Here is an 11808-nt window from a genome sequence, read left to right on the forward strand (position 1 = left end):
TCTGGAGGAAAGTTCTCTGGTCAGACGAAACAAAAATTGAGCTGTTTGGCCACAACACCCAGCAATATGTTTGGAGGAGAAAAGGTGAGGCCTTTAATCCCAGGAACACCATGCCTACTGTCAAGCATGGTGGTGGTAGTATTATGCTCTGGGGATGTTTTGCTGCCAGTGGAACTGGTTCTTTGCAGAAAGTAAATGGGATAATGAAGAAGGAGGATTACCTCCAAATTCTGCAGGAAAACTTAAAACCATCAGCCCGAAGGTTGGGTCTTGGGCGCAGTTGGGTGTTCCAACAAGACAATGACCCAAAACACACATCAAAAGTGGTAAAGGAATGGCTAAACCAGGCTAGAATTAAGGTTTTAGAATGGCCTTCCCAAAGTCCTGACTTAAACCCCATTGAGAACATGTGGACAGTGCTAAAGAAACAGGTTCATGCAAGAAAACCATCACATTTAGCTGAACTGCACCAATTCTGTCAAGAAGAGTGGTCAAACATTCGACCTGAAGCTTGCCAGGAGCTTGTGGATGGCTACCAAAAGCGCCTAGTTGCCGTGAAAATGGCCAAGGGACATGTAACCAAATACTAATGTTGCTGTATCTATATTTTTGACCCAGCAGATTTGGTGACATTTTCAGCAGACCCATAATAAATTTATGAAAGAACCAAATTTTATGACTGTTTTTTGTGACAAACATGTATGTGTTCCGATCACTCTATCACAGAAAAATAAGAGTTGTAGAACTTATTGAAAACTCAAGACAGCCATAACATTATGTTTTTTTACAAGTGTATGTAAACTTTTGACCACAACTGTATATGTACGTTCACAGTTTAAGAAAAAAAAAAACTGTGGTTGTGGCTTATAGTATGGTCCGCAAAATAGTCCGGAAAATATGGTATGTTATTTTAAAATAAAAATAATCATGGACATGCTCTAAAACAGGGGTGTCCAAACTTTTTGAAAAAGGGGGCCATATTTGGTGTGTTAAAAATGTAGGGGGGCCGACCTTGGCGGACGTTCTTTACATAGAACAGCAATATATTTAAACACATTTCAGCAAGCCATTCTGTGTTTTACATTTGCTTTATTTTAATTTCAGCGATCTTAAGTATGTCTTTTGGTTCATTTGAAACATGCATATCATATGCAATTTAATATTCACTTAACTTCACTTTTTTAACACTAACTTTTTTCTAATGATATTTACAGAATTCTTAAATAAAATAACAGAAAAATGAGCAAGTAATAGTCATATCAACAACTGCAGGGCTCACTTGACAGATGCATATTAGTAAATGTTGATCAGATTTTTAAAAGTTTATTATTCTGGAGTGAAAACTGAAAACTTTTCTGAATTTATGACTTATTTTGATCTTAAAAAACAAAAACAAAATTTATTCAGAGACTTATTGTAAATGACAAATGACTTGTCTGCATTAACGTTATTCTGAGATCTGGACTGTAGCACACAGGGCAGGTCTGGCTCAAAGGCAGCGGTATTGATGCGCAAAATGTCTGTTAAGTGTCAGTCCGTTATTTAAGTTCACAACCGAGAAAGTCTTCACACAAATACATCCCGTAAAATATGGAACCCAGGCACGTGCAGAGGGGGGCCTGGGGGTGCTTGAGCATCTGCCCTTTTTGCTCCTTGCCCCCAAAGTGCCCTTTTGGTAAATTTATTTTGGGTATTATTATTTCCTAAGCCCTCTACTGACACATAAAAACATGTACTAAAATTCTTTGATTTTATTTTTCTTTTTTTGTACAACATAATAAGCCGGTCACCTTGTTACCTTTGACCTTTTGCCCGTGTCGCATGACGTAGTTGCCTCTCACAGTGAGATAAGGCGGCTAACTGGAGCTCAACGTAGCGAACGTTCTAGATACTTGTCAGATGATGGAAAACGTTGAAATATCGTTTCTGCTTCAGCACGGAGTCGCGGTTTTTAGCAGAGAGGTAATGAAATACAACAGACACTGACAGGCCTCTGCGTCTGGCTTTCCTCTGAAGAACTACTGAGGGGAGGAGACAGGTGAGGAAAATCTGTTCTCATCTATTGATTCAGTATTTTTATCATACAGATATTAGGCTGTTGTTGTTGTGCTTTTAGCTAGCTGCTAGCTAACGACTTTGCTAGTAAAACAAGATAACTGAAAAGCTTCTTCCCTGTATACTTAATGATATCAGTCATTCTTCAGTATTGTTTATGCAATACCGGCACATCGCCCGTCCAAAACTGACCATCTCCATAATGGATAAATGTCCGATCTTCTAATTTCCTTTGCTGCATAATGTACATTGCATTTATTCTGCGTTAGGTAAATGTATTGTTAAGGAAGAAATTCCTAAAATAGGTTACTTTAGAAAACAGTTTGGCTCTCTCTCTTCCTTAGATCCCAGGTCCTCTCGGCAGGCCACGTGTAGGCACAAGGAAACAACAATGCGTGTTGACGTCACAGAATTACAGAGTTTAATCCAATATAAGACAATGCATAAACTTAAAAGTAAGACAATGCACAAACTTACACCAGAAACTGCAGAACGACGGAGACATACATTCATTTACCTCACATAAAGAAGGAAAGAAAGAAAACAAAGACGTGCAAAGACATCTTTGGAGAATTGCAAGAGCAAATCTGATTTGTTACTTCTGTGTAGAAAGTTTTATCCTCTTGTATTTAATTTATTCAAATAAGGCGTATCTTTGCTCCTCCAACCAGGAGCCATCTCTGACCCTCTATCTGAAGCCTAAACCCCTGCCGTGTTTACAGCCTTTCACAGATGAGTGTGAAAAGCTACAACTTCCACTGTATTGTTTTCCCACAGACAAAAGGCAGTTCAAACGATCCTAGCAAACCATCTGCTGGAACTACAGTTAAATTAAGGTCAATAGGCCAGAATAAGTCACTGATTTAAAACCACAATTTAGGCCATTTGAATCAAGACATGTTAAGTTTTAAAACTAGCTTATTTTAAATTTATTTTCTCAACAGTTCCCTCTTTTAATCTCTTAATAGAGATTACACTCTAAAATATAAATTCAAAATATGCTATGCGACAATATAAGCCTAACACCATATTATAGCTGATAAATTACGCCCCTCTTTTTGCATGCAACCTTCTACATAACATTTGTTGTTAAAATGTTGGTATATTCATAGCACATAAACTCACAGCAAAATCATATAAAGGATTCAAATCCTAAAATAAATGTTCAAAATTATCTAGCCCTTAGTCATATCTTACCAAAAGATGATGCATAAATTTATCAATACTTAACAGAAACTTTACCACAAATCTTACTGTAATACTTAAAATGATATTTTCAATCATATTCCTGATGTCAATAGGATGTTACACATATATTTGTCCAAAATTATCCATGCAATAAATGAGCAAGTTTGATACAATATACTGCATATAAAAACTTACAAGCTATTAATAAACTTCCAGTTGAATAGTTTTTGTACAATTTTTTCTTTTTTTTTTTTTTTTTTTTACATATCTTCATTTTGTGTCCGTGTTTCTTGATGCTCCTTGAAGTAAGATGAGTTTGTTGGCACGTCGTAGATGAAAGATGAAAACTTGTTAATAGGAAAAACAAAGATGATCTTCTCGTCTCCAGCAGCTCATTTTCCTTATAGTTTTGAACTCAGGGTCGTCAGCTGAGTAACCGATGCTCACCTATTTAGGGATTATTATGCCCAGAATTTGGTGAGTTTCACAAAGAGGCCGTTCCCTCTTTTCCAATTTGATGACATCAAAAGCAGAGAAGAATGAAAGAAATCCTGATGAACATCTAGGTGTGAGGTCGTCCTCCGGCCAGGGAAGATCCTCAGTCACACCAGGTTGTGGTTCTTTGTTATCCAATGAGGTCATCAGCTGGTCACCATACTGGAACAGAGTCTGTCACCTATCTAGAGCTCCTTAATGTATTTTAAAATAAAATAAGTAATTCCTTCCAATTTGAATTAATATTTTATTTGCACTGATTTATTAATTGATACTCTAATTATTCTTTATTGTTTCAAGTCATATATTGTTCTTGTTATCAAATCTTATTTTAATAGTTGTTTTATTATCAGGAAGGAAGAGATTTTGTGGTAGCTTTTAGTTTTATTTATTTCTCTTTAAAACTTTATTTCAAATTATCATTTATTTCCTTATGTTAAGTCTCTTCCAGTAATTTTCCTTCTGTATTATCACTGAGTAAACTTCGCATTTTAAGAAGCTTCTCTTTTAGAGCTGTATTTTGTCAATATTTTGACCCTCTTTTCTGTAAGGCATTCATGACAAATAAATGTTTTCCCATTGTGTTGAAGCCAAACCTTAACCATATTTTAGAAGCAGTTCCATAATTGTTAATTTGTAAATCTCCAATTTAGACCAATTTAATTTCAATCATAGTTTTAAATCCCAAAATTTCAACCATTTTTACTTTTGATCCATTTATTCTTTTGAAAACCTATTTATAAAATATTTAATTGGATAATGAATTACCCTTTTTATATTGTTTATCAATTATCAATGTATTTTCAGTTTTGGGGAGAGAAATTCGATATAGCTAAGTTTATTGAATGATTTAGTTTAGACCTTCCTGGATGTCTTAGTTAAACAACTTGTTTTCAATCATATGAATAGAGATTCAACAATCCAACAATCACCTTCCTTGTTTTAAGAAACACTGTTTATATAAATTATTTGACAAGTAATATTAAGTTTAGTGTATTCAATTTATAAATTTTAGTTATTCCATATCCAAATAGTTAGCTCATACTTAATTAATTTTGATTTAACTTCAATAACCTCTTTTATGCTAATAAGTAAAGAGAAATCTAAACTAAAAATTTGCTTATTAGATCAATTCCATTCATTTCCCCCTGTTTCTATAACAGAACAAATGTTCTGTTATAGAATACAATAAAAATCCCATACAACTCATTGAGATGAAATCTGCTATCACCACTAACTTTAGCATCATATAACACAGTTGGATGCAATTTAAACATGGTGTCCCAGATGCTGTTACAATCTGCACACCTCAATCAAAGAATTTAATGTTTGATTAAATTTATGAAATCAACACAGAACTTGGTGCTATTAGCTCAGTAAGCTCTATAGACATACTTCAATCCACTGTAGCACCTTCATTTCAAATTCCATTTAAATTTAAATTTAGTTGTCACTGAATGGTAGCCACCATAAAATAGGCCAAATAAAATTTAGATCATCTTGTTTAGTAGATGAAGCGTAACACACAATGCAATTCAGCTATGGTTAAGAAAAACTTTTGTAATTGTAATAGTTCCCTTCCCATTCTTTTCAGGCAGGAAGGGAAAACACATTAGCATTTTGTGAGACAAACAGAGTGAATCATGGAGGAAGTTAATGCATTTCCGAGAAATGCAGAGAGTCGTAACCGTTGGGTCACACGAACCCTCAAACTGCATTGTAAAACCTCTGACACCAGGAGATGGGGAGTCCTCAACACTTAGCATTTCACTGCAGGGGTTCAGGATGTGAAGGCAACAGGGCCCATCAGTGCTATAACTAAAGTAAGGAGAGAACAATGGCATCACACACTACAAAAATTTACTAAACTTATTCACCACTACCAAGTTTTGTTGGCATCCATTTCGTCTCCAACCTGCAGACTGAAGGGAACCCCAGGAGTGGGCTTTGGCGCTCAGGTCACATGATCAGAGGTGAGAATCCAGGATCAAACATGAGAACACAACAGGACCACTGCTGAGCGACTTGCCATGGCCCAATTCTTTATCTGCTGAATCAGAAGGAGTCCAGAGTAACAGTCATTCCTGCAGTTCAGAAACATCTGGATACAGTCCCTGTTTGATGAACTTTGGTCAGCCTTTCGTAGTCGACAGAGCAGGACGTAGAAACACAGCAGATCAGTCATCCTCTGAAACCCCCGTCTGGGTTTGGACAAAAGGCTTTGATCTTTGTGGTCCCGACTCCCTGCTGATTCCCGGCCGTAGAAGACTCTCACAGATAACGCCTGAGTCCCTTTTGTTTTCAGCCAGGTGTGAAAAGCAACACTCAAAGCAGACATCTGTTGCCAGGTCCTGTGAGCAGCACTTTGCCCTCACGTGACAACAGTTCATCTTCACTGACCTTCGTAATCGTTCAACAGTTTTTGGCTTTCATAGAGCAGTCCAGCAGAAAATGGGCACAGTTCAGCATCGTCATGTCCTTGTTCAGCAGCAACAACAGCGGCCTGATGCGGTAATCAAGAAGATCCTTTCTAATCACATCGTCCCATGATCTCTGAGCTTGAAAGACCCTGCCCCAAAGATCGCCATCAAGTCAGAAGGAAGGAGAACTGCCAAAGAAAAAATAATACAAAGTAATTAAAAATCAAAACTTATATATGCCACATTTTGTTTGGTCACTTTCATCATTATAAATAAAATTAAATTTTATCTTGTGATGCATCCTCCTTTGTGGCTCTAGATTTGTTGTTGATGTTATAGCACAAACGGCCAACTGCCTCAAATCCTGAACTGCAAAAAGAATACACATAGAAATGCATTAAAACATTCCTCCATCAGATGTGCCAGTATTAAGAAAATAATGGCACTTACTGTTCAAAATCAATAGACATCAATACCTCGATGACATTCACTCTGCTTGTGCCAAATATCAACTACAGATTTTAAAATCACAACCTCACAAACTCATTAAAGAATTAGAACAAACTCTAGAATGTCCTAGTACTGTCACTTATAAAAGTTGTGATTGAATTGCACTTTGTCAAATAATTATGAATTTCATATTGTTCTACTAAATACTAAACATCCTTATCATTGTCCCACGCTTCAAGACAAAGTCCTATTTTAAAATTTCAGAAGTTATTCACATTTTATTTGAATTTCATAGCAGTTTTAACCAAAATTTTCTTCAAAATTAACAATTTACACCCAACTGTATATAATCAAAATCAGCAGTGATGCAGAAATCCATCAACAATTTTAAATGTAATAAACATTTCATAGATGTTGCTTAAAGCTGTTCAATTTTAGATGATCAAATCTAATTTAGTAGAAGCTTCTATATCACATACACCATATTTTAGTCAAGCAGGAAGGCAATATCACTCTACATTAAAGAAATCCATAATTCACTATTGTCGAATAAAAAAGTCAAAATTATTGATTAACTAATTTACAATTAACCGTATTCAAAAATTTACCAGGAATTAGGGTCTACTTTTCCTTCTCCCCCTGTTGATATAATAAAATTATCATTTTGAAAACAATTTTGAATCTATGTTACTGTTATAATTTGCTGAAAAACCAAAATATTGTAAGCTGTTCCACCATTTCTCCAAATCATCCATCTAGTGTTCAAACTAGACTGAGATGATGTAAATTTCAAAGTTCTATCCGTAATCTCTTATCTTTATAATATCCCCCTGTGTTTTTCTTGTTTCCAAAAAGAAAAACAATTTAGAGGTGGAAAACTAAAATCGAAGAACATTCCCCCATTATGCTAAAATTTCAACATGTCCAATCAGTTACCCATGTGACATATAAACCAAGTTAATTTAGTTAGAAGTTAGGTTAGTTTGTTAGTGTTGTTAGTCAAAGTGGACGAGACAGTTTCCTAATAACTACATTTATCTTCTTTAAGTCAAGGCTGAATTCTTATTTTGTATTAATTCTACTGCACAAGCAGATGATTCAGCTTTAACCAGATTGTGATACCAAAATATGCAATCTTCACCTTTAACATTATCCGTAAAGCAGTAGTACAAGTAAATTTATGAAACAAAACCTTTACTGTCCCTAAATAGTTTAAAATAAGAAAAATATCACACAGCTACTCCCTAAAGTGACGTCATATTTACATAGCGCTTCCTAAAACCCATCAAAGGCCATCTGCATACACATTCACTCTCATTCATACTCAAGCAGACTCATCAACACCCCATTGTAAGAAAGATGCAGGATGTTACCCCAGATCAAACCGACCAAACAAATTGAGGTGTGATCTGCCCCCAACACTGCCGTGAGAGCAGGAAGAAGACCCCATTCTCAGTATTTGAAGGGAGCTGTACATTAGTTGACCTGTAATGTAACCAATATATTTTCAAATTCTTCAGAAACTCTGGGAAAACACATGAAATAGTATAATTCACTTACAGCAACTGAAAAGATCCCCATGTTCACCTGTAATTTGTTCGTCACACTCCAATATGTAAAATAAAGATATTTGTGAACCATAAAGTTAGAACTGCCCAATTTGTACTGAATCCATCTTCCAAACACATATTTACCCAAATTTCAAACCACAAATCGTCCTGTTGAAAGTCTTAAACACAATTATTATAACACCATGGTTGAAAGAAACATAATCATCCAGTAGTTCAAATGTTGTTCAGTTTTGAGTGAACCCATTTCAAAAACTCCATTTTATACACATAACCTTATTTCATGATAGGCCACTGTTATTAAATGGCTACCTAGTAACTAGACCCCCTGTAGGAAAGTCCCAAAAACATTCATGTGGTCAGGAATATGAAAAATGGACTGCACACGAAGCTCGTCCTACAAGAAACAAAGTAATTCATTAGTGTTCCAACATATCCTACATTAACAGTGTAGAAAACACTGTCAAGGAGAAAAACATCACATGTTCTCGATTTTTTCTCTTGTTCCAATCAGTAAGGGTGTTCCATCCTGTGTCAGAAAACCTAGAAATTGAAGTGATTGTCAATGTTACAATATTATAAAAAAGCAATGAAATCATTCCAGTGCTCCAGCCTGGAACTGATGCCACACATTCCTCCCGCTGAGAAAGTAGAAACATCTGTAAATCTGTCATTTTGTACTTTTCATTTCAACATAAAACACAGTTCTAAAAGAAATTCACATCAAATTCCAAAAATCCTGAAAGAGTGAGCTGGAAATGTCAGTGCTAACAGAACTGAAGCACTCCCAAAATGCAAATGGAGTGGTCAATCAGGCCCCCTGCTCTGTGGAACAAAACCTGTAACCAAAATGGAGAAGAAATCTCTGTCCCACAGAAGCATGAGTTAACAGAAAGACAGCAACATAACATCCAGCAAAATAGACAAACACATAAGACACAAATCTCTCCTGCACAATCTCAACACAACTCAGACAGAGACAGACAGCAGCGCGCGGTGAAACATATAACGGCGGAAGACAGACACAAAATCAGTAATAGATCAACCGCAGCCAAGCACGCACACAAACACAGATACACAGACGACGTCGTAGTTCAGCCAAGAAAAGACAGGAAAGAAAATGTCAGGAGCCGGCTCAAAAGAACGTATGATGCATCTTATAATCTTCCAACTTCACTTTAACAAATCTCTTATTTTCATTTCAACTTATCAGTCCTTCAAGGTGATTCAACCTGTAATTTATTATTTATTCTCAGTCCTTTTACTCCCAGAGTAGGGTGATTCAACCCGCTTCAGTCCTTTTACTCCTAGAGTAGGGTGATTCAACCCAAACCTATCCAATTAATCCCAAACCAGTCCAATTATAAGTCCACTGGAGATGAGTCGTAATCTCCGGGCTGATTCAAGCCCACACTATCTGAATACACAAAGACCCAAATTCTTTTAAAGAGGTACGGGACGACTCTCAGGGCAAAGAATTCAAAAGAAACCCAGCTTTAGCAGAGGTAGCGCAAAGTCCTGCTGCTTGGAACAGCCACGAACCCCCGTTTGTGTGTATTTTCTCTTCAAACTACAGACTCTTTTAGGAGGGATTTTATATACCGCTGCAGTTTCCAAACTCTGTGACGCCGCACACACCAAAAGCAATCAGCCACGGTCCGACCACACGGCGCTTCAGACAACCAAGAAACAATTAAACATTGTCTTACCACACCGAAGCGTCGGGCCGAAACGGATCAATCAGGGCCAAACAGCCGCCCACCGAGATTCCAGAACCGGCACGAGCCCCCAAATGTTAAGGAAGAATTTCCTAAAATAGGTTAACTTTGGAAAAAAGTCTGGCTCTCTCTTCCTTTAGATCCCAGGTCCTCTCGGCAGGCCACGTGTAGGCACAAGGAAACAACAATGCGTGTTGACGTCACAGAATTACAGAGTTTAATCCAATATAAGACAATGCATAAACTTAAAAGTAAGACAATGCACAAACTTACACCAGAAACTGCAGAGCAACGGAGACATACATTCATTTACCTCACATAAAGAAGGAAAGAAAGAAAACAAAGACGTGCAAAGACATCTTTGGAGAATTGCAAGAGCAAATCTGATTTGTTACTTCTGTGTAGAAAGTTTTATCCTCTTGTATTTAATTTATTCAAATAAGGCGTATCTTTGCTCCTCCAACCAGGAGCTATCTCTGACCCTCTATCTGAAGCCTAAACCCCTGCCGTGTTTACAGCCCTTCACAGATGAGTGTGAAAAGCTACAACTTCCACTGTATTGTTTTCCCACAGACAAAAGGCAGTTCAAACGATCCTAGCAAACCATCTGCTGGAACTACAGTTAAATTAAGGTCAATAGGCCAGAATAAGTCACTGATTTAAAACCACAATTTAGGCCATTTGAATCAAGACATGTTAAGTTTTAAAACTAGCTTATTTTAAATTTATTTTCTCAACAGTATCTTGAAGGAGAATAGCACTTAAATAAAAGTCCAACAAGGATATTCATTTAGAATTAAAAATAACACCCTGAATTACCATGATAGATATAATGTATGTAATAAAAGTGTCATTAATGAACTTAATCTAGACTTTAAGTAAGTTTAGGGTCTGGTTCGTAGAGTATTAAGTTAAATGTGTTTCCCAATTATTCAATGAAAAAAAAAACTAACCTCAGTTAAGTAAAATAAAATTGTAATCAAAACTTTTGGAATTGTAATGATTCCTTTAAAAAATGTTTTGTTTAAGACTGTTTTTAAATTAAATAACTCATTTTTACCAAACTCAATAGCAATTAAAACAAATGAGTAAAACAAATGAGTTTTAATTGCTATTTTGCATTTGCATTTGCACACATCAGAAATCTTTTGTTGTGATTTTGGGTCCTGCCCCCGACGTCATGTGAGAATCACAAGCCAAACTTTGAGTCACAAACAAAAACTTAGAATAGCAAGAAAAGATTTATGACATGCACAAATAAGTTTGTTTTGCAAAAAAATTTACTTCATGAGTCAAAAATGTGTAATTTAATTTTTTTTAAAGTTTTTTTAAGCAAAACTTAGTAGGCTTTTCCCACAGTGACATGCATTAACAATTCAATTTTTGCTTCTTTTTTTTTTCTGCAGTTCCGCGTTAAAGTTTGATGCAGCTCTGCTTTCCTGAATGGACCATCTTCATCTCCACTGCAGCAAACAGGCAGCTCTTTTTATAGATTACAGTCACTAAAAGGTTGCATTGTGCCCTTTTTTATATTTTTAACAGTGTAATTCTGTAAAGACAAAATATGTCTGGTGGTCTAGCTCTGATTTACATATCTTGCTACATTGCAGGTTTGAATATTGCAATACTTTCCTATAACAAAATAGACCTGCTGAAAGAAATTACTAATAAAATATCTTACATAGGCATAGTGTTATGCTCTATGTAGAGATGTTTGTTAACTTTGATTGTATATCTCAGAATTTTGTAATTTATCATTGTTTATTAAACTGAAAGCTGAGTGGTTTTGTTAATATTCTGTCGTAGAATGCGGTTAGATGTGCCCTTTTTTGTTGTTGAGCACCTGCCCCTTTAGTGGTCTCTGCACGACCCTGATGGAACCGTCACATATTTCACTGTTAAATGTAGCGTCCC

This window comes from Poecilia mexicana, unplaced genomic scaffold (genome assembly GCF_051168715.1).
Source record: "Poecilia mexicana isolate PSO_F unplaced genomic scaffold, ASM5116871v1 scaffold_2, whole genome shotgun sequence".
NCBI lineage: Eukaryota > Metazoa > Chordata > Actinopteri > Cyprinodontiformes > Poeciliidae > Poecilia > Poecilia mexicana.